Genomic DNA, 23,880 nt, shown 5'->3' with positions numbered 1-23,880 from the left:
TACGCGCAAATGATGCGCATTAAAGCGATTCAAATATCGTTAGTAAACATTAGGTCACGTCCACAAATCAAGGGGCGCTGTTTACATGAAACGTGATGCAAAGTCCTTGAATACGATACGAAGATATCATGCATTGGGCTTTAGAGAGACTCTTTAACATTTGTAGTTTAATAAGATCAGAATAAGAGAAATAAAATATTTTATTAAATTCGGAGCAGTATAAAGATTATTCATGTCATTTTAAGTCCCTTGATTTGTTTTACATTAATTGTTAATTTCCATGATTTTTTTGTAACTTTTATGTACATTTTACAATCGTGATGCCCATATTATCGTATTTTTAAACATCTTTATCACACGTTTCATATTTTATAACAAAAAACCTAGTCTTAAGTTCATACTACTTATTGGAGCTACCTTTGAGTATTCATTCACGTACGCATAATGCACATAATATGCATTTTTCCCTGACTTTTAAAAGTTTAGCCAAAGACAGTGCGCTGCGTGTGTGAGGGACAACAAAGTTGCGAAGAAAGCTATGCGAGACCAGATCTTGTAATAAAAGTATCAAAAATTTTAATTGTATGGAAACAAAAATAATTCATCGAATTAAAAGAAAAATTATCCGGTTTTTCCTTGACAATAATATAACAATAAAATGGTATTATAACCCATCGTTGTTCTTTGGTTTGTTTGGAATAGTTGTAGTGGGCCATGATTGGATACTACGCAAAGTTCAGTAAAAACTCATGAAAATATAACAAAATACGAGAAATAATAAGTCTTGCCTATAATTCAATGAGGAACAAATTGAGTATATTGTTAAAATAGTAAAAACAATGCAATCTGCTACTTTAACTTTGTTTCAGCTCAAAAAGTTTACCTCATGGATACCAAACTGCTGTTATGATGCACAAGAGAAAAACTGTCAGCTAATGAATTTTGACTGGTTTGTCAAAAATATAATCAGTGTTCAGGGATTAATGTTTTTATAACGACTATATAATAAGTCCTTTATTTTCATAGCTCAAGCTACTAATTAAAAATGATCGTAAATACTTAACATCAAGGAACGAATTATGATTACAAACATAAAGTTAAATTACTTATTTATACTCCCTCGTACTTGACATAAATGATTTTTAGGAAATATAACAGATTCAAATTACGAGCAATAAAAATAACTTAGAGCTGCAGTTAAGTAAAAATCACCATTTGAAAATGTTTTCTCGTGAATCGTAATAACAATCTCATAATGCACGCAGTTAAACATAATCAAAATCAAGTCTCGTAAATTGCATCCGTACAAAGTAGGAGCGGGTCGTTTTTTTTTCTTTGACACAAATAACACGGTCTTTTTTTATTGCTTTGTATGACGAGACGAGCCTGCTGATCGCCTGATGATAAGCGACACGACCGCTCATAAACAGTAGAAACACCATCCAAAATCTTGAAATACAAATTATTGTATGGTATTTCATTACGCTTGTCATCCTGAGACATGAGATGTTAAGTCTTTTTATATCCAGTAGTTACACTGGCTATAATATCCTATAAAGTGGAATACAACAGTGACTATACACTGCTGCTAGGCGCCAGAAATAGACATTGCGGTGGTACCACCGCAGTACCCAGTACCTACCCTATATATGAAAGACATACCAGCAGTAAAGGTAAGTAATAAGAAATCAAAATAAAACCAAAAAGAGCTTCCCAAAAAGGGGGCATAATCTGTCGATTGAGGATTGTTGTTTATAACGTATTGTATATATAAAATGTCTTCCATTTTTATGTTGTTTAACAACCGCAATGTTAAATATCAACTGCGCATTTATAAATTTTTTGTCTCTTTTTTCCTGACCTCTATTAATTTAAGAGTAAAGAAGACAAAACATTTTTGGTTAATGCTAAATATTTTTGTGTAGCAAAGCTTTTAGCCTTTGTAGAAACAGACAACAAAATGTTTACGTTTGGATTGATTTTATTTTGTGAATCGGGGTTTTATAACAAGAATACTTGAGAAGATATTTAAACAAAGAAAGGGTGTGGTCTCATTACCCGGTAACTATTAGGTTTAGATTGGCTCAGCACGCTTGAAACCTAGATCAATACATTGAGGGAGTGAGAAACCTGTATCTTGCAACCCTATCTAGCACGCGTCCAGGTCTCCTCGATCTTTCCCTCGGAGGCGCGCGCCTGGGCCGGACGTGTCTCCGAAATGTACAGCAACAATTTGTAGAAGCCTGCATGAATTGTTGCTGAACATTTCTAATTAAGTTGATTCTAAAACGTTGCCCCACGATATGCCGCACTATTATTGAGAAGGTCAGTGAGTGTTTAATCTTTATTACAACTAATAGTGACCACGATGCGTGAATGGTGGAAGCGGTGGGGCAGCCATCTAGAGCGATGATACTGGAGCTGACGGAGAGGCGATACGCGTGAGTGGAGGGAGTAGTGGAGTAGTGATTGTTTGTAATTAGTGATAATCATTCCGAATAATAGATAGCATTTGGAGTGCCTAAACATGAACGAGACAGCCATTTTTGTCTGGTCGATCAATACGTCATTTGCGCATAGCACAGGACGCTGCTATGTATACGCGCATGTGCAAGCTGCAGCGACGCCTAGAGAGCTAAGGCTATAAAGAGTTTACATAGACAGTGGACAAGACTTAAACCTATCAATGAGTCCAGGAATTTGTTTTCTTACGTGATTCATAATATTGTTACAGGTTACTCCTAACTTTAGCAGTACTCAACATCCGCCTGGAACACAGAAGTTCCTCCAGCAGCCAGTAGAGACGCAGTGAAGAAATACTCGTCCTCGAGTAACCAACGCACTCTACTGGGAAACGATCCGGCGACCTACTGCTCATTTATTTATTTTGAATCGGCCCAAAATACTGCTGACATGTTTTCGTATATTTCATAATTTTCGGAAGTGTTACTTTTATACTCAGTTGATATTTTTGTAATTCGCTTCATTTGATATTAATATTTGTTTGTAACATATCGACAGTATTCGTGCATCCCCATGTTGTAAAGTTTAGTTTAACCCCGGACTACGAGAGCATCCAGAAGGGAACACGAGTCCTGGGAGTTGGTCTAAAGGAATGACACACACATATAATGGAATCTTAACGTTTATTCACTTCTAATTAATATGTTTCGGTGTTATTGCTCTTATATGCTAATTACATACATCTAAGGTAAAGCGTTGTTAGGTTACATGCCTTGGAACTACAACTTTAATATTGTTTATGGGTATTTTATTACAGCATTACCCATAACTAGTGTAAGGCATACATAGGGATGATATATAATATGTGTAGGGCTGTCTGTAGTCGTTAGTTTTAGGTGCTTAGTAATACGCACCATCTCGATGTTTGTAGATTCATGTAGTTTTAAATGTGTAATCAAATAAGGAGAATTTTTTGAAAATCCACCATCGTCTTTAGATTTCCGTTCGCACGGGCAATGGGCATAATATTATAATCTTTATTAATCTATTGGAATTCAACATTATATCAATAATTAAACTTAGCGTAGTGAATTTGTGTTTTATTTCACCTTTGCGTTATGAAACCATAACGATCCTCATTGGTCTGTAAAAACCGTAATTGAGATGTGAACAGTAAGTTTCTGGGTTCGACTCTCGGGTAGTGCATAAATATATCTGAATTTTTCGATTAAATAATACCTATGGCTTGGGATTGAGACGCCTGATACGCGTCAATCCGTTTATAGCCTCTTCTCACGGGAGGGAAATACTCTTAGTGACTAATGCACTATTCATGTCACTCTTCGAGGTTAGAGACATTGACATGTATGTAGGCATTGTGATATTGCTATTATTTATTTATTTGAAGTATTTTAACCACATAAGATCGAGAAGTACACACGGCAGGCGAAGTCTACGAAAAGGAAATGCATTAACAGCTTAACAGCTATACTCTAAGCGCCTGCTTACAATTGGCTCCTTAAAAATTCTGTTTTCGAAAAAGTAGTTTTGTAAATTTACAATGTCTATTTTATACGTCTTACTATTAACTTTATCTGGAAAAAAACGTTATTGAGAATAAAAAAAAATAAAGCTCTACATTTATTTGAAACATTTCAACCCGAGGCGATAACAGTCGATAACGTGACCTCTTGGTAATTGACGTCAGAAAGATCAGAAAGGTCTATAATAACCCGGTTCATAGCTTCCCGTTCGTAATTTATGTTAAATCTAATTATTAGAAGATAGATTTTACATAAATTACGAAAAAGAAGCCAGGAATCGAGTCATATGGACCCTACGCCACTGAAGGTTATCTAGGTGTTTTTTTTTCTTTTTTCATTTGATAGGTCGCGATTTTTAAAATAACATTGTTAATTCGAATAACTAATTGTGTTGACGCTTATATATAAATAATTATAACTTTTAAATAACCAAATAACTTTAAAAAACGAGAACTTTATTTATTGATTATTTACAATTACACCAACGGTTTACCATTATAACCATACAACTAATACAATGAATTTTCTTATACTAGGTGATAAACCTTTACAGGTGTATACAGCATTATATGTTAAGATTTTGTTTAATTTAAACATTTATAAAGTGGTGTTCAGTTATTAAGACATTTAAGTATTTGTATTAAGCCGTATTTCGTAAAGATTTAATTATTGGGTAAAATACTTTGTTTTTCGATACAGGTTATTCTTTAACTCGATAATTTGCTTGCAAGAAATATAATAAATGGATAATATGATTTTTTCAAAAAGGTGATGCTGGCGTCTTACTGCTTGGTGAAAGTATTACAAGATATATAATAAATTGATATTAAATATACTTTCACTTAAATTATTTTTATATTTGTTTCATCTTTTTTGTTTAGTGATAGGAAATGTTATACATTAAAATTCTATTCGTGAGTTTGGATGTTTGTTATTTAATCGGTTTCGTTTTTACGGTTGAATGAATATGTATGAAATACGGTACGGTACGGTACAGTAAAAGGGAGAGGTTATCAATTTGGCTTTTTTTAGTACTTATATTTGCTATGAGCATCAGAAAATACAAGGGGTACCAGGTTTTCATAAATGCACTAGAAGTATGTGTGTAATCACTAATTGCATCTAAGGTTTCTGTCACAAAAAATTGGAAAGCTGCCATCTCGTATCGCCATTAAGCAAATATTTGAATCTGAGCCACACATCGACATCATATAGTGTTTATTGTGGATGCATCTAAAAACCGCCATCTGTTGACACTAGTTAATAAATATTAAGTTCCAGGATTATTTCCTAGAAATAAATTCTAATTTTATAAGGAACGGAGCTAAAAAAAGCACCCCATTGAGTTCGACATGCGTTTGAAAACGCAAACTCTACAATAAAATGTTTTCTCTAAACCAATGTCCAGTAACTGGCGTCCTTGAGCAAGTGTTTTTATTTTCCTGCCTAAGCTATAAAAAATATAATAGAATTGGCCGTTGCTCTTGATTCTGCCAAACAACAAAATGCTGAACAAAAGAACTTAACAGATCATATTGTAATATCGTGTAAAGTTAAAAGACAAGTTAGCATGTAGCAACCAGATCAGTCAGCACATGGGTTATTAAGCTTTTACTATTACAAGCACAGATGGAGTTGTATCTAGGTTTGAAGCCTAGATCAATACATTATGAGAGGGAGAGCACTACGCTTGCCGGATGACCGGGAAATCCGAGAATGTCCTGATTTTCTTTCGTGTGATGTGCAGTATCTAATTACACGTTGCACTCTCGATTTTATTTCGAAAAATGACGTATGAAGACTACGAAAGATTTACAGAAAATAATTTAGTAATTTGAGAGACGTCGTATTTGATTTTAGATAACTGGTTCATTATTGTGTTAAAAATATTTTTGTGAAACAATTTGTATTTTCATTATTTCAATCCGTTCGAAGTTAATGCAATATTGTCCCCGAAACTGCATCCTTTACCTGGGAACCCTAGCTACGCGTCCAGGCCCCTTCGTTCTTTCCCTCGGAGGCGCGCGCCTGGGCCGGACGTGTCTCCGGAATGTCCAGCAACAATTTGTACCACCCTGCATGAATTGTTGCTGGACATTTATATTATTTAAGTTTAGTCCAATCATCACCCCATGTGCAGCGCTATCATTAAGAAAGGTCAGTGCGTATGTCATTATAAACTAACATTGAAAGTGGTGGCCTGAGTGGTGGGAATGGCGGAACAGTCACTTACAGCAATGAGACATGAGATGCTGAATGTGGTGACACGCGTGAGTGAACAGAATAGTGGACTAATAGTTATAATACGAGTTACATTGGAATCTCATTAAATTTTCGAAGTGTCGTAAAGGGATCTTTAATGCGCTTCAAAATGACGGCAGATATTAGAAGTGCGCAGTGCGCAGGTGCAATGTGCAGGTGCAATGCGCATGTGCAAGGGCGCTTTGCGAGCCCAGATAGTACTTGTTTATATGAACACGCCTATAATAATTTCATTGAATATCCGATGACCCAAAAGAAATTAAATAATAATCCCGTTTCCTTAAATATTTCCTGTTATTGTTACAGGTTAATCTGAACCTTACAAGCAGATCTCAACATCCGCCTGAAACACAGAAGTTCCTCCAGCAGTCAGTAGAGACGCAGTGAAGAAATACTCATCCTCGAGTAACCAACGCACTCTACTGGGAAACGATCCGGCGACCTACTGCTCATTTATTGTTAGTTTTGAATCGGCCCAAAATACTGCTGACATTAGTTATTTTTATTTAATACCATCTTGATTTCGTGTTGTCTTTGTGTTTAAGTGTCAACAGTATTCGTGTACTCTACCCATGTATTAGTTTATCCCCGGACCGCAGGGACAGTCTGATTGTAACACTGTCCTGGGAGCTGGCCTAAAGGAGTGAGATCTACTAGATGTGAATGTAATGGCTTTGAAGCCAACACTAACCACTGAGTCATACTTTAGCCGCAACAAAGCTTCTTCTTGTTATATTAGGGTAATGCTTGTTCTATTGTAGTTTAAGATGACAGTCACGAACGCATGCAACACAACGAGGTTGTATGTAATAGTATTATAAGACCAGTTATATTCCAATCGACAAAATATCAATGGTGTAATATGTAATTCTATACTCTAAGCTAACAACAATGTAATTGTGGGGCAAGTGGCAGTAGTGAAGTAATGTAATGTTTGTATTGTTAATGTATAAGAATATAATCATTCAATAAAATTATCTATCTGTGTAGAAGTGATATTATTAATGTTTGATTAAATAATAAACAAATATTTGCGACGTCCCGGAAGAGCACCGGAGCTGTTTTTTTTTATTATATACGTACTTAACACCTATGTAGTCTATTAGATTAATACATAATTAAGTTAAATGTGTTGTTTTATTTTAGACATTTAAAAAACGACCATGTGGTATGTAAAAGTACTATTCGGTAGTGTAAGTCAATAAAGTAATAAACATTACCTGATAATTTAATTTAACAGGTGATTTTTTGATTAGTCAATGTTGCAACCGATAGTAATAGATAGTTAAAAGTTTGACAGGTCGTTGTATAAAGATGTACTTAAAAGATTATAATCCTGAGCTATGATAACTTCTTATAACACAAGCGGTGAAGCCCGGATAACCTTCATCAGGACATCTCAGATGGTAAATATTGTCTCAATTATTTAGATAGATACAGTTCTCACAAAACCATTCAGATTACTATTATATTGTTGTGTCTCAAAATTAACCAATCACAACGGCCCTATGTCTACGCACTGCGAAGGCTGCCATGCGCAACACTGAGAAACAGACTTGTTATCACAACAATGCTCCGTCCTTAGATAAAAAACGTCTTTGAATAAGAGGGTAACATATTACACAATATGAATTATTATGTTATATATTTAATAGGTCTTTTGAAAAATTTTAAACTATCAAAATATTTCTTATGGTTATTGAATAGTTTTAGTTACAAATTAAAATTATAGTAGGAGATGCACAAACAATCAAAGTAAAGATAAGAAAAAAGATAATTATTATAGAAATGTGTCATTTTTTTTTTCTTTTGGTATTATATAAATATTGAAGATAATTTTAAAGAATACGGTTATCAAACCGTTTTGGTTTAAATCAGTTTGGTCTTTTCAGAAATTGATCTGTGGCTGGTAAGAGAGTTTCCACATTACTTATAATAAATAACAGGAATATAAAAGATATTTGATGAAAATGTTTAAGATGACATCAGTGAGCACTAATTAAACGCTATTTATTGATTATTTGATATCGCGGGCATATTGGCCAACACCCAAAAGGAGTGAAAATTTTGTACCAGGAACACATAGCTTTTGAAGGGTATAAACATGGAAGTAAGTGCATTGCGCATGTCAGTATCCGGCTCGTTGACGTATTTCGTTTGATAGGAAATTACCAAGTAATTTTATATTTAACATTAAATTTAACGGTAAACTTTTATAATGAGTTTACAAATTATTTCATCACAACTGTTATTTATACTAACGTGTATATCGTTAGTTTAGAAAAAATGACAATTTACTGAGTTTTACATTATATAAATTTTCTAAATTGAACATTTTTACCGAGATTAAAATTATTTAATTTTAGAGAAATAGCGTGCAAACATAATTTGTATTAAATGATTTGTTATTTTACTTAACTACACAGGTTATTTTCTAATATTTTTTTATTGTTACTGCGCCTTTTGGTTGTAATTCCCCGCACAGAATAAGAATTCATCTAAATATATCGATATATGTCTATCCTTAGTAATATACAATTTGTAACAATTTGAACACATTCGCTTGCCCTTAATTTTAGCACAGTTAATAACACTACTATGCTATCAACCAATGTTGGACATAAGGTAAAAGCAGTACCAGGTATTCATAAATGCACCAGAGGCATGTGTGCAATCATTGAACGTATCTACGGTTTCCGTTGGAATAAATTGGAAAACTGCCATCTCGTATTGCCATAGAGTAATTATTTGAATACGAGCCAAACCTCGACATCAAATAGTGTTTATTGTGAACGCATCCAAAAACTGCCATCTATTGATAGAAATTTATATTAAAAGTTCCACAATTATTTCCTAAAAAGAAATTGTAATTTTATAAGTAACAGAGTGTTACAATTTATTTTTTATTGGCAATGACATTTCATAACAACACCCCAGTGTGTTCGGACAGGCTTTTGAAGGCGCAAACGTTACTACATCCTTGTGTTTTCCTACTAAGCAGAGTATCTAAAAATCGAAATAGCAAAAATAGCTCCCCCAAGCAGGTTTTCCCATTTTCCTAGTCAGTATGTTACAAGTTCCGCTCATGTCTTGTTGCGCAGAAAAAGAGTTATGTCCAATGTTTTCAATCGGAATAGGTACATGATTTATCGAAATCTCTACGTACAAACAAAATAAAAGAACTTAATAGATCATGTTGTAAGATATGGCGCAAAGATAAAAGTCATATTTAGTCGTATAGTATGAAGAAGCCAGACTAGCATTTGGGGCTTTGCGTTATAGAATTACATGCAATTTGAACCCTAGATCAATACATTAGAGAAGGAGAGCACTATGTTTGCTAGATGACCGAGAAATCCGAGAATGTCCTGATTTCTTTCGTGTGATCGCATATCCATCACCATTAATGTCGCGAATTTTCAAACATTTTTTTTTAATAAAGAACATTTAGAACACTTTTACAAGATTGAATAATTAAGAAACCGGAGATAAGTGCTTGATTTTAAATAAGTAATGTATTAAAAACATTATAACAATTTGTATTTAAATCAGTTCAATTACGTTCGAAGTAAATACAAAATTGTTCCTGGAAATGTAATCCTTTACCTGGGAACCCTAGCTCACGTCGAGGCTCCGTCGTTCTTTCCCTCGGAGGCGCGCGCCTGGGCCGGACGTGTCTTCGGAGTGTCCAGCAACAATCTGTGCATTCATGCATGAGTTGTTGCTGGACATTCCTAATTAATTAAGTTTACTTCAAACATCACCCCAACTGCAGCGCTATCATTAAAAGGTCAGTCTGTGTTTTTTCTGTCGTTCTTTCCCTCGGGGGCGCGCGCCTGGGCCGGACGTGTCTTCGGAGTGTCCAGCAACAATCTGTGCATTCATACATGAGTTGTCGCTGGACATTCCTAATTAATTAAGTTTACTCCAAACATCACCCCAACTGCAGCGCTATCATTAAAAAGGTCAGTCTGTGTTTTTTCTGTCGTTCTTTCCCTCGGAGGCGCGCGCCTGGGCCGGACGTGTCTTCGAGTGTCCAGCAACAATCTGTGCATTCATGCATGAGTTGTCGCTGGACATTCCTAATTAATTAAGTTTACTCCAAACATCACCCCAACTGCAGCGCTATCATTAAAAAGGTCAGTCTGTGTTTTTTCTGTCGTTCTTTCCCTCGGAGGCGCGCGCCTGGGCCGGACGTGTCTTCGGAGTGTCCAGCAACAATCTGTGCATTCATGCATGAGTTGTTGCTGGACATTCCTAATTAATTAAGTTTACTTCAAACATCACCCCAACTGCAGCGCTATCATTAAAAAGGTCAGTCTGTGTTTTTTCTGTCGTTCTTTCCCTCGGGGGCGCGCGCCTGGGCCGGACGTGTCTTCGGAGTGTCCAGCAACAATCTGTGCATTCATACATGAGTTGTCGCTGGACATTCCTAATTAATTAAGTTTACTCCAAACATCACCCCAACTGCAGCGCTATCATTAAAAAGGTCAGTCTGTGTTTTTTCTGTCGTTCTTTCCCTCGGAGGCGCGCGCCTGGGCCGGACGTGTCTTCGGAGTGTCCAGCAACAATCTGTGCATTCATGCATGAGTTGTCGCTGGACATTCCTAATTAATTAAGTTTACTCCAAACATCACCCCAACTGCAGCGCTATCATTAAAAAGGTCAGTCTGTGTTTTTCTGTCGTTCTTTCCCTCGGAGGCGCGCGCCTGGGCCGGACGTGTCTTCGGAGTGTCCAGCAACAATCTGTGCATTCATGCATGAGTTGTTGCTGGACATTCCTAATTAATTAAGTTTACTCCAAACATCACCCCAACTGCAGCGCTATCATTAAAAAGGTCAGTCTGTGTTTTTTCTCGCGAGCGTCGACCTGACTGATGAGAGTGGTGGGACAGCCTCATGCAGCGGTGAGACTTGAGTAGCGAAATGTATTGTCACGCGTGAATGAACAGAATAGTGGACTGATAGTGATAATAAGAGTTACATTGGAATCTCATTAAATTGTCGAAGTCTCGTTGTAAAGGGATCGATTATAATTAATGTTACTTCAACATGGCGGCAGATACTAGTGTTGCGCAGTGCGCAGGTGCAATGCGCAGGTGCAATACGCATGTGCAGTATGCAGGGGCGCCTTGCGAGCCTAGATAGTACTTGTTTATGTGAACACGCCTATAATAATATTCATTGAATATATATAGACCCAAAAGAAATTAAAGTATAATAATGGTTCCTAAAACATTTCCTTCGATTGTTACAGGTTACTCTTAACCTTACAAGCAGTACCCAACATCCGCCTGGAACACAGAAGTTCCTCCAGCAGCCAGTAGAGACGCAGTGAAGAAATACTCATCCTCGAGTAACCAACGCACTCTACTGGGAAACGATCCGGCGACCTACTGCACATTTATTGTTAGTTTTGAATCGGCCCAAAATACTGCTGACATTAGTTATTTTTATTTAATACCATCTTCATTTCGTGTTGTCTTTGTGTTTAAGTGTCAACAGTATTTGTGTACTCTACCCATGTATTAGTTTATCCCCGGACCGCAGGGACAGTCTGATTGTAACACTAGTCCTGGGAGCTGGCCTAAAGGAGTCAGATCTACTAGATGTGAATGTAATGGCTTTGAAGCCAACACTAACCACTGAGTCACACTTTAGCCGCAACAAAGCTTCTTCTTGTTATATTACAGTAACGCTTGTTCTATTGTAGTTTATGATGACAGTCACGAACGCATGCAACACAACGAGGTTGTATGTAATAGTATTATAAGACCAGTTATATTCCAATCGACAAAATATCAATGGTGTAATATGTAAATCAATATTTTAACGTGATGAAATAACTAACTGTAAGGCAAGTAGAAGTAGTGAATTAATGTAATAATGGTATTATCAATGTATAAGAACATAATCATTTCAAGTAAATCTATCTGTGTAGTATTAATATTATTAATGTTTGAATGAATACTAAACATATGAGATGTTCCGACAAAGCACTAGATTTGGCTTCTTAATATACATACATGTATAACTGCGTAACAACAATGTAATCACTTAGAATAATAAATAATTAAGGCAAATCTGTTGTTTTATTTATTGATTTTCAGGAATCAGTCTAGTGCTATACACTGATCCTTTAAAATGGTATGTAAAAATATATAGGATTGTCCTGTTGTGTCAATCTTGCCACAAACATAACCTGACAATTTAAAAGGTAATTTTTGTGCATGTCTGCATGAATTGTTGCTAGACATTTCTTATTAATTCTTTGTGTTAACTCTAAATCTTGAAATTATTGTGTGTCGTGCAGGGCTATTATTGTAAAGGTTCAATATAGTATGTGTTTATTTATTTTTTGCAAAATTAACTCGTTTGTGATGTTGAGTACGGCATACCAGAGACGGTACATTTGTCCCGAACATGATGTCAAAATGTAAGAGCCGCATGACATTATATATTGTACTACTTTAAATTTGTTGACACGGCATTCTCGTTACTCATTCTGCGTCTCCGATAAAATATTACAATAGGACGTTATTCTACCATGCATAGTACGTTTATCCGCGTTTTGAGTTGCTAGCGAGTGGAAAATATTTTTAGTGTTGACATTAGAAAATATTGTAAGGTGCATAGAAGTTCTAAGCCTCAGTACGCCTCGCCTCATTTGAAGTAGGACATTGTACCGGCTCAATGCTAAAAAGAGGCTACTCTTACAACCTATTTTTCATGCCCTACCCAACTCTACTCGTTTGGTGAGTGATCTCTCTGGGACAGCTACTCCAGTGGTGAGACAGGAGCAGCATAATATCATACTTAATGTCATTACAACATAATACCACCAAATTATTTAAGTATTGTGTAGCAATCAATATTCCACCTTGACATGGCGGCAGACAGTAGTAGTATGCACTGCGCATGCGTAATGTGAAATAATAAGTGGATAGCTCTGACCAGAATCACTTTGAATAAATTACGCGATCTGAAATCATTCAGCCCCAATTCAACTAAACTGTTTAAAATAAAGATTTATCTAAGAAAAGTGTTAACTACAATTATTGCATTCCATTTTTGTTTGCTATTGCTGCGGATGATGGAAAAAATTAATGATTCATTTCAATATGGCGAAGGCTGTTAATGCCGCGCATGTGCAAGCTGCAGCGATGCGGCTCATTCGCTCGCGAATTTTCTAACATAATTCGTATCGTTGTTGCAGGTAACTGTCCACCTTCGCCTAAACTCTTTGACGACGTTCCGTTAACTCTCGTATCAGGGAAGACCCAGGCCAACTCAGCACCCTCTTTACCAGTTTTTAATTCTCTTGAAAGTATTTATTCCTGAATGCCTAGCTGAACATTGCTTTTTTTATACGAGCGCAGCAAAATGACCACTGTATTTTACTAATATTAAATGGAGTGGTAAAATTAGTAAGAAGAAAAGATAAGAAGTAACTAATAGTATTCGTAAAATAATGTGTGTATTCGCATCTGTAAAATGCTAAAGAAATCGCCTTTACAGTTTCGTTTTAATAGATGATCATTATACGTCATAAAAACAAGAAGTTATTATTGTATTAACTTCTAAATTAGTATAGGGGTATAAAAAAAAGCGGCGAAAGCCCAGGTGAGTGTGGAACGGATTGCCAAGACGAATGGCCGCAGTTTCAAATCCCAAGGGCACACACCTCTAACTTTTCTAAAAATCATGTGTGTGTTCTTTGTGAATTTATCGTTCGCTTTAACGGTGAAGGAAAACATCGTGAGGAAACCTGCACATCTGAGAAGTTCTCTATAGGAGTTTCGAAGGTGTGTGAAGTCTACCAATCCGCACTAGGCCAGCGTGGTGGACTAAGGCCTAATCCCTCTCAGTAGTAGAGGAGGCCCGTGCTTAGCAGTGTTCAAGTATATAATACAGGGCTGATATTATTATTATTATTATAGGGGTATAACGTGCCACTGTAAAAAAATAAATAAATAGGAGCGTATATTTGTAATTCGGTATGAAGTTGCAACGGCCGCATTTTTGGTCTGAGGTCCGTGGCTGTAGGTGCTGTGTAGTGCATACAGTGAGTGCACATGCGCGGTTACCGCTGGCGCAAACTTCACGACTCCATTGATTAGTTCCGATGTGTTTGAGAGTGATGCTCTGTCGTATATCAGTGTTATGTTCAAATCCCTTGTTAATAATCATAATATATTGCAAACAATTAAATGCTAAACGACCAAAACTAGCAATGGTTTAAAATAAACAATATCCTAACACTACGTGAGTGTGTTAACATTTAGCATCAATGAAACATTTTAATTCAGAAACAATCGTGTGCGGACACTTACCCTAAGGAAATAGGGTGAACGTGCTAAATACCGATAACATAGGGTGATTTACGTTTTGGATATAAGCAGTGCCATCCGGTCTTTTATGCCACTTAGTAGTTAGGTTCATGACTTCCAATATGTCAGGTGTAAGATGCGGAAGCTGCTGTGAACTCATGACCCCGACAGATGGCGTTAAATGTGAAAGATGCTGCACATTATACCACCCGCTGTGTGTCGCCCTACCGCAGACGGGCGACGTTGCATCCCCTTGGCATTGTAACGAATGCAAGGAAAAGATTGCAAGGGAGAACACAACCACAGTAAATACATCGGACGCTGCGTTACACGAGATTACTGGCGCAATGGTCGACTTGGAATCAAAACTGCGCCATATTACAAACGAGTTACGGATTGTGCGAAATCAGTTTCGACAATTCAGGGAGGAGATGGAGGAGATTAGAATTCTTAATCGTTTCATCGATAATATTAACAAACGACGCTCGAGGTGCTGGAGTATTACAGTGCGAAACAGGCTACGACCAGTCCGAAGATTAAGAAGGTTGTAAATCATCACGGTCCTAATAATTTCAAACGACGTTAAAATCATCAATCTGCAGAAGAAGAAAGAACAGAACTATACTTACACTATTAATCTCACTGCTGTCTATCTGTATGTGATTTAGGAAGATCGTGCTTGCGCGCATCGATTTTGCAATCAATATATTAACCTCTATTCTTTCTTTGGATTTTCTAGAATCCTTAATGAGAATATCAACATTAAATTTTTGACACTAGCCCTTAAGGCTCGTAGACTATAAGTATATAAAAAACCTGTATAACTAGATTTTCAGTTGTCCATTTATAATAGTATAACTAGTCCACTGACAAATCAATTAATCTTTATATAAAAATTCTTGTTGATAAATGCTTATTACATACCAAAAAACCTGTTACAAAGGACTTTATAATTTTATTCAACTATAATAATACTTTCCATAATTATTAAGACTAAATCGAATGAAGTTCTCAGGCCTAATGACTGAACTTCTACTGAATAAAAAAATTGCACAATTTTGGAATTAGATAGTACTTTTGGTATCCACGTTTACAATAAACAGAAGACCACTCTAGTAAAGCAAAAATTTTCAACGTCTGTTGATTTATTATCACTCGTTTTTACTAGAGATCTCATCATAGACTTGTGTATTTTACATCGTTCAATCTTTAACACATTGGCCCTGCGTTATTGTCCGATAATATTAATAGCAATCAGTGGCAAGGATACATATAAAACCCGATTCCTACAGACTTCCCTTTATGAAGAATTTATGAAGAATCTATCATTAGAACGATTTGATGACCACATCTATGTATGTACCTTTATGTTGTGTTGGGTTCTCTTTCGGAAAACTTCATTTTTCGCCACTAATAGCAATCAAAGAAACCGTGGACGTTTCTCTGTTTTAAATATTCCATATCTTTTTGGATACATTCACTTCTATAAAATTGTTCGTCAGTAGATGGTTTAATGTAATAAATAATAATAATGCTTCTCTCTATTTATTGCACACAATTTAATTAGTTATGAGATTGATCCGTAATACCGTCAATGCCATATTTAAAACTTATAACTCCGTGTTTTTATAAATAAATAACACTGAAATAACATTGAATTCACAAAAATTCATGAAAATGAACATTGTAATATCCTTGTATCTTTTTTATACGTTGTTACTGTTATTTATACTAGTAATTTTAAAATATACATTTGTATTATAAATTAAATTTAAGGGTTTTATTTTGTATTTGTAGCCACTTGTATTGAATACAATGATGAATGTAATGTCTTGTCATAAATAAACTTTTATGAAATACGTGTGTTTTCGTAATGTATTTTATTAATTACTATGTGTAGCTCTTTACCCGCGCGATAAACCTATCCCGCTATAAAAATCTCTGGAACGCCTGCGCCATCTTTTCAAGAATCAAATTTAAAAAATCCATTATTACCGACAGGATCAAATAACCGGGATAAAAAGAAGCCTGTCAATTAATTCAGTGCATGGTCTGCCCGTGTACCAAAATCAAGTATGTTCAGTTATTAGTAGTTAAATTAAAATGAATGTCTGAAATATAAAAAAATATAATAAAATGACACATTCGGTACCCACATTTTGCTCTGCTCGAAAATTTAAATCAAGTAAACGATGACTAATATAATCAACCATACACTATTACATTGACTAAAATATAAAAGAACCAAAGAAACTAAGTCTAAGTAAATGTAGAGCTTAATGACGGTCAGCCACTCATTTGAATTCCGCGCCCTAGTCTACGCAGCACACGCATTGACGCTCGGCATGGGCTCGAGCCGAACATATCGTGTGAACCCCGGAAGCACATTACCAAGCTCCTCAATGACCGCCGTACAAACACTTACTTTGTGTCTATTAATATTTGAGTATTCAGTTATCATGTCTGTAATAATACTGCGCATTATCAAATATATGGATAAGTCCATTCATTGTACCATTTTATTGAAACCTCACAGCTACATTCAGCTCTTGACCGTATATACAATTCATAATTTTCCCATCAGCCACGTGTAAATTTACCCATGTAACAACTGGCATTCGACGCCCATCGTCTCTTTTTTGTTGAATCCACAACAAAGCCTTAACCACCACAAGCCACTAAAGCTGGACTTTTTTAAGTTCGTTTCGTCGTTCGTTCATTTTTTTAAGTTTTTAAGTCGTCGGCATCTGAGTCAAAGGGGGGCTTGGGATTCGTAAAAATAAATAAAAGTGTGAGTGATTGTGAGGGGATATTAGTAGGCACCAATGAAAGCAGACGTATGGAGCGACTTAGGAATGTGCACATGACAGAATAACATAAATAAGCTCGTTGCCCGAGCTCAATACTGGCAAGACGAAAGTAAGGTAATTGCCCGACTCGACGGCCAATGAGCGTGCGGCACTAACGTTGTTACGTAACTGTCGATGTATATATATCCTTTTCTAACGAATGTATGCTGCATATTTTTATTCCTTCTTCGAGTCTATTTGTAATTATATTTACGGGTACGTGACTATAGCAAATAGTGCGTCGATTTTATGTGCCATTTTGTTAGTGTATGACGCGTCTATTTGTAAAACGTTATTGTAAATAAGAATGTAAAAAAACTTAACATCGAAAATAATTTATCAATTATTCATGTCTTCACGTCAAAGTTTTTTTTACTTAAAGTGGAATTACGGATCCAGACCGCGCTGTAGTTAAAGTTGTGCCATAAATCAATACTCCGTGTGAGAGCGGTGCCTTCATATCTCTTCATCTCTCTCACAAACGCAGTCGTTTACCAGATGAACAGGAATTCCGGGAAAATCCCTATTTCCCCCGTCGGATCCAGGGATAATTAATGAATTAATTAGACTTCACTGGATATCGTTATCCTCAAAAACATATGACTACTACAGGACGCGAAGACATTAAAAAATAATCTTTAATAAGCCTAAAACATTTGTCAAATACTACATAAAATATTTTTTGACTTCTTATTCGTGAAATAATTTATATATTCAAATGAAGTTCATCTCCATTTTTCTTTAGAGTAAATACAGAAATGTCCAAGAAATTATAAATCCTGTACCTGGGAACCCTAAACAGCACGCGTCTAGTCGGCCACGGTCTCTCCCTCAGAGACGCGCGCCTGGGTCTGACGCGTCTCCGGAATGTCCAGCAACAATTTGTCAAACAAATTTCTGCAAACGTTGTTGCTGGACATTCTGTTGCTTACACCCAGAATAAACCTCACGTGCCGCAATATAATTAAAAAGGTCAGTTTGTGTGTGTTATTTCTATTAATAGTGAACACGAAGTATGAGTGGTGGAAATAGTGGATCAGCCACCTGCAGTGGTGAGACTGGGGTAGATGGATGTAGTGATATTCATACGCGTGAGTGGAGGGAGTAGTGGAGTGACAGTTATAATAGGAATAATAAAATACGAATTTGTCGACGTCTCTTTGTCTGTCAATCGATACGATGCTCCGGTACACACTAGTGCGCATGTGCAATGGACAGCGAGCCCGGACAGAACTAATTAATGAATTGGAATCCTAATGGAATATACTGTAACACAAATGCTACTAGTTAATCAACATGTATTTTAATATGTTTCGTATTGTTACAGGTTAGTCTTAACCTTACAAGCAGTACTCAACATCCGCCTGGAACACAGAAGTTCCTCCAGCAGCCAGTAGAGACGCAGTGAAGAAATACTCGTCCTCGAGTAACCAACGCACTCTACTGGGAAACGATCCGGCGACCTACTGCTCATTTATTGTTAGTTTTGAATCGGCCCAAAATACTGCTGACATTACAGATATTTTTATTTAAATGATTCCTATTTTTTGTGTTCTGATCTGTATTTGTGTGGTGTCAGCAGTATTCGTGCATTCTACTCCTGTTTAATTTATTCCCGGACTGCAGCGACATTATGTGAACAACACTAGTCCTGGAAGTTGGCTTTAGGAATGGAAACTACTAAATGTGGAAGTAAATAGCTTTGTTGCTCCACCGGGGCAATTCTTGTGCGCTCGGTCCACACCGAATGCACGCCCTTGCAGTGGGAGATTTTTGCCGCGGCCCTAGGCCACAGTTCAGTGTGTATTCCTCTTGGTTGTAAATTCACATTGAGGCCTATAAGGGCTCGCGGACATTTCCCTTCCTTCTCCCCTCTACTCATTCTGTAGAAGGCTTTTGTCCTTCCCCCACCACACCTACCCAAATCCCTTATCCTATTCTATATCCTACGTATAACATAGCGGAACCTCACTGTATTATTAATGTTTTAATGGAATAATATAATTTGCACACTGTCTCTGTAGAATTATTATATTCACTTGAATAAATAATTAACGAACTATGATATATTCCGACAGAGCACCGGATCTTGCTTCTTAATGTATAACCGCGTAGGAACAATGTAATCACTTAGAAAAATAAATGCTTCAGGTAAATCTATTGTTTTATTTCTTGATGTTTATTAGGAAACATTCTGGTGATATACACTTATCCTTCAAAATGGTATGTAAAGATACATGATACTATTATGTTGCTGTAACTCATTATAATTCAAATCAATGACAAACATAACCTGCTAATTGAATAGTTAACTTTTTGAGTACAGTCAATGTTGCATACAAAAGTATTTAAAAGCCTATAATTATGATATCCATATAGACGGCAATAAATCCTTGCCAAATAATTACCGACCCTTTACTTTGTAAAGCATATTCTCTAAACTACTAGAAAAAGTTCTAAACATATCGTAATATTTATTGAAGATTTCTCACGTCCTCCAATTAGTTTCGTTTCAGAAGAAACAAAACAACAGAAGATGCTGTTCTTTCATCTACTAATCTATCATTACGTCTGTTCTTGTACAAAATAAATGTTGTTTTGCCGTATTTCTAGATCTGGTAAAAGCTTTTGATACGGTTACCGTCCCTATTCTTCTCCGAAAACTAGCAAACACAGGCATCAGGAGCGTTGCTCATAATGGAGTTCCGTAAGGTGGCCTAATTAGTTCCACGCTGGTATACTTGAATGACATCACATTTTTCACTACAAGCAGCTAACGCCATTTGTAAAACAACAATGTTTTTATCGGTTAGGCGTATTTTGCTTCCTCAAAATGTATTATTTGTTTCCTTCAAATAATTAATATTATCAAATAGTAACGTTCGTATTATTCAACTAGTAAGTAGTCTCACATCAAAATTTTGTCCAATCGCATTCTTGAAGAGCGCGCATGCGTGACATCTACATAAAGTATTGAACGCACTCGAGCTGCTCATTACCAGGATATCATAAGTTTAAGAAGACGAGTATAAGGCTATATAGGTAGACAAATTGTTACTGTCAGGATAAGGTGTAAGCGATATTACACTGTCAGCAAGAAAATGACCGTTTTAAGCAATAACTGTTTTGATGGCAATCGTTCCCTTGCTAATAAAAATTAAAAGACTCGGAAGATTAGAGGTTTCAGAACTGTTGTAGTGTTCGGAGATTATTCAGTACACGCAACTTCCAAATAAACTAACGGGACACTTCATATTTCCATTCGAGTAATTTCGTGCAAAGGGTACTGTTGAACCCCAACTTATTGTCGTGGCAACAATGGATACAGATTGTTTGTGCCATTCACGTGAAGTCTTTCTAGGCCCGTCGTACTAACGTCTGTCAATATTAAGTTATAATTTTAATATAGCTTAATTTCTGGCTTATTATTTGCGATTTATGAAAACTATAGTAGGGGAGCCAAAGCGAGAATTTTGCACGTTACTCGAGCGCGTCAGAAAATCATATGGGGAGAAACCCTTATACCATGTAATGTACCGCTACCATACCTATATATGTACCTTCTATATAGGGGCGTGAGTTAAGGGCAGCCCGTCAGATTAATAAGAAAAAATCAATCCTCAGAAAAATTCGACAGTGTCAGATTAAGGGAAGGTAAGTTAAGTATATACACAACAGTTTATATTTCAATAATCTGACGATTTGAGCGTGACATAAAGAAATGGATGAGTCACAAAGTTTTAAAACAAACTTCATCTCGAAGTTTTTTCGTCGCGTATTAATATACAGTTAGCAAATTCTTCTAGAAGACCGGAAGGCGTAGTTTAGCTGCAACTATAACGTAGGATTATATCCTCTTTGGTTTAAAATGGCCAGCTCGCGCTGACCGTTGCGTCGTCGATATATTTGTTTTGGCTGTCATTAATTTATTGTTGGATCGGACGGACGTTCACAATCTTTTCGCTAGCTATTTTTGTGTTTTTGATTATTTGTTAATTTGATTCAAATTATTCTCTTTTGTAAATTAGTACAGTTTTTGTTATAAGTAATAATTACTATTTTAGTTTATGTTAATTTTTCTAACAAATAAATGTAAGAACCCTAAATATACTTATATACGATGTTCTTATTCATGAATCGATGACAATTACGACGTTAGCAAAAGTTAACATTTTAAATTGATTTAAATCTTGATATAGTTGTTGGCAAACTGAATAGATTATATCCAGTAACTTAATATCGTGAAATTAATCATCGTTTCAGTAAATATCACCTTAAACCGTTTCAAGTGGGGAGATAGGAAAGGCGTACACCATATTTCTTCGGAGTATGTGCATAGTGGACCTTAATTCTTAAGTATTAACAGTGCGTCGTCGGCTTCTGAGTCAAAAGGGGGCTAGGGATTTGTAAAAATAAATAAAGTGTGAGTGATTGTGAGGGAATATTAGTAGGCACAAATTAAAGCAGACGCATAGAGCGACTTATGTATATGCACATGACAAAGTTACATAAATAAAGATGTAAAAAAAACTTTACATCAAACATAATTTATCAATTATTCATAGGCATGAATAATTAATAAAAAAAAGACTTTGATGTAAGGACTGACATCAAAGTTTTTTTTTTTCTTAAAGAGGAATTGCGGATTCAGACCGCGCTGTTGTTAAAGTTGTACCATAAATCAATACTCCGTGTGCGAGCAGTGCCCTCACATCTCTCCATCTCTTTCACAAACACAGTCGATTACCAGATGAACGGGAATTCCGGGAATATCCCTATTTCCACCGTCAGATCCCGTTAATTAATTCATTAGACTTTACTGGATGGCGTTATCCTCAAAAACATTTATGACTATTACAGGACGCGAAGATTTAAAAAAAATCATTACGAGTATGACATAAAATATTCTTGACTTGTTATTCGTTAAATAATTTACATTTTAATGAAATGAGTGTCCATTTTCCTTAGGCGTAAATACACAAATGTCCCGGAAATTATAAATCTTGCACCTGGAAACCCTAAACAGCACGCGTCTAGTCGGCCACGGTCTCTCCCTCAGAGACGCGCGCCTGGGCCTGACGCGTCTCCGGAATGTCCAGCAACAATTTGTCAAACAAATTTCTGCAAACGTTGTTGCTGGACATTCTGTTGCTTACACCCAGATAAAACCTCACGTGCCGCAATATAATTAATAAGGTCAGTTTGTGTGTTTCTTTCTATTAACAGTGAACACGAAGTATGAGTGCTGGAGATAGTGGAGCAGCCACCTGCAGTGGTGAGACTGGGGCAGATGAATGTGGTGATATTCATACGTGAGTGGAGCGAGTAGCGGAGTGAAAGTTATAATATAGGTCATATTAAAAATTGACATACACCAAATTGCCGACGTCCCTTTGTCTGTCAATCGATACTGCGCTTCGGTACACACTACTGCGCATGTGCAATGCACAGCGACCTTAAGCGAGCCCGGCCAGAACTAATTAATGAATTGGAATCCTGATTCCTGAAGGAACAGTACAGGTTACAGTAGTAACACAAATGTTATTAGTTAATCAATATGTATTCTAATATGTTTCGTATTGTTACAGGTTACTCTTAACCTTACAAGCAGTACTCAACATCCGCCTGGAACACAGAAGTTCCTCCAGCAGCCAGTAGAGACGCAGTGAAGTAATACTCGTCCTCGAGTAACCAACGCACTCTACTGGGAAACGATCCGGCGACCTACTGCTCATTTATTGTTAGTTTTGAATCGGCCCAAAATACTGCTAACATTACAAATATTTTCATTGAAATGATTCTTGATTTTGTGTTCTGAATTGTATTTGTGTGGTGTCAGCAGTATTCGTGCATTCTACTCCTGTTTAATTTATTCCCGGACTGCAGCGACATTATGTGAATAACACTAGTCCTGGAAGTTGGCTTTAGGAATGGAAACTACTAAATGTGGAAGTAAATAGCTTTATTGCTCCACCGGGGCAATCCTTGGGCGCTCGGTCCACACCGAATGCACGCCCTTGCAGTGGGAGATGTTTGCTGCGGCCCTAGGCACAGTTCAGTGTGTATTTATTCCTCTTGGTTGTAAATTCACATTGAGGCCTATAAGGGCTCGCGGACATTTTCCTTCTTTCTCCTCTCTACTCATCCTATAGAAGGCTTTTGTCCTTCCCCCACCCCCCCTACCCAGATTCCCTTTCAACTCTTCTTCCAACGTCCCCCATCTGTGCATCACAATTTGCACCATTGCGAGCTACGTAACAATATTAATTTAATGGAATAATATTATTTGCACACCGTCTCTGTAGAATTATTATCGACTTGAGTAGATGATTAATATATGAAATGTTCCGACAGAGCACCGGATTTTGCTTCTTAATGTATAACCGCGTAACAATAATGTAATCATATAGAAAAATAAATGCTTCAGGTAAA

The 23,880-nt window shown here is 36.5% G+C and overlaps 4 long non-coding RNA genes across 4 annotated transcripts; all 4 read left to right on the top strand.

Annotated features, from left to right (window-relative positions):
- The first annotated feature begins 2,163 nt into the window (after positions 1-2,163).
- On the top strand, positions 2,164-7,326 carry LOC115452234. Its single transcript, XR_005113216.1, has 3 exons — positions 2,164-2,325; positions 2,735-6,164; positions 6,576-7,326. It is a non-coding gene; the product is annotated as an uncharacterized LOC115452234 (long non-coding RNA).
- A 2,734-nt stretch (positions 7,327-10,060) lies between these two features.
- On the top strand, positions 10,061-12,352 carry LOC115452235. The gene is made up of 2 exons (XR_005113221.1): positions 10,061-10,234; positions 11,527-12,352. It is a non-coding gene; the product is annotated as an uncharacterized LOC115452235 (long non-coding RNA).
- A 5,889-nt stretch (positions 12,353-18,241) lies between these two features.
- LOC119190848 lies at positions 18,242-19,604 on the top strand. Its single transcript, XR_005113217.1, has 2 exons — positions 18,242-18,420; positions 18,776-19,604. It is a non-coding gene; the product is annotated as an uncharacterized LOC119190848 (long non-coding RNA).
- A 2,870-nt stretch (positions 19,605-22,474) lies between these two features.
- Positions 22,475-23,880, top strand: LOC115452233. The gene is made up of 2 exons (XR_005113219.1): positions 22,475-22,644; positions 23,037-23,880. It is a non-coding gene; the product is annotated as an uncharacterized LOC115452233 (long non-coding RNA).

The sequence above is a fragment of the Manduca sexta genome, chromosome 27 (genome assembly GCF_014839805.1).
Source record: "Manduca sexta isolate Smith_Timp_Sample1 chromosome 27, JHU_Msex_v1.0, whole genome shotgun sequence".
In the NCBI taxonomy this organism is placed as follows: domain Eukaryota; kingdom Metazoa; phylum Arthropoda; class Insecta; order Lepidoptera; family Sphingidae; genus Manduca; species Manduca sexta.
The sequence above is the reverse complement of the archived record's forward strand: the minus strand, read 5'-3'. Positions and strand labels throughout refer to the sequence as shown.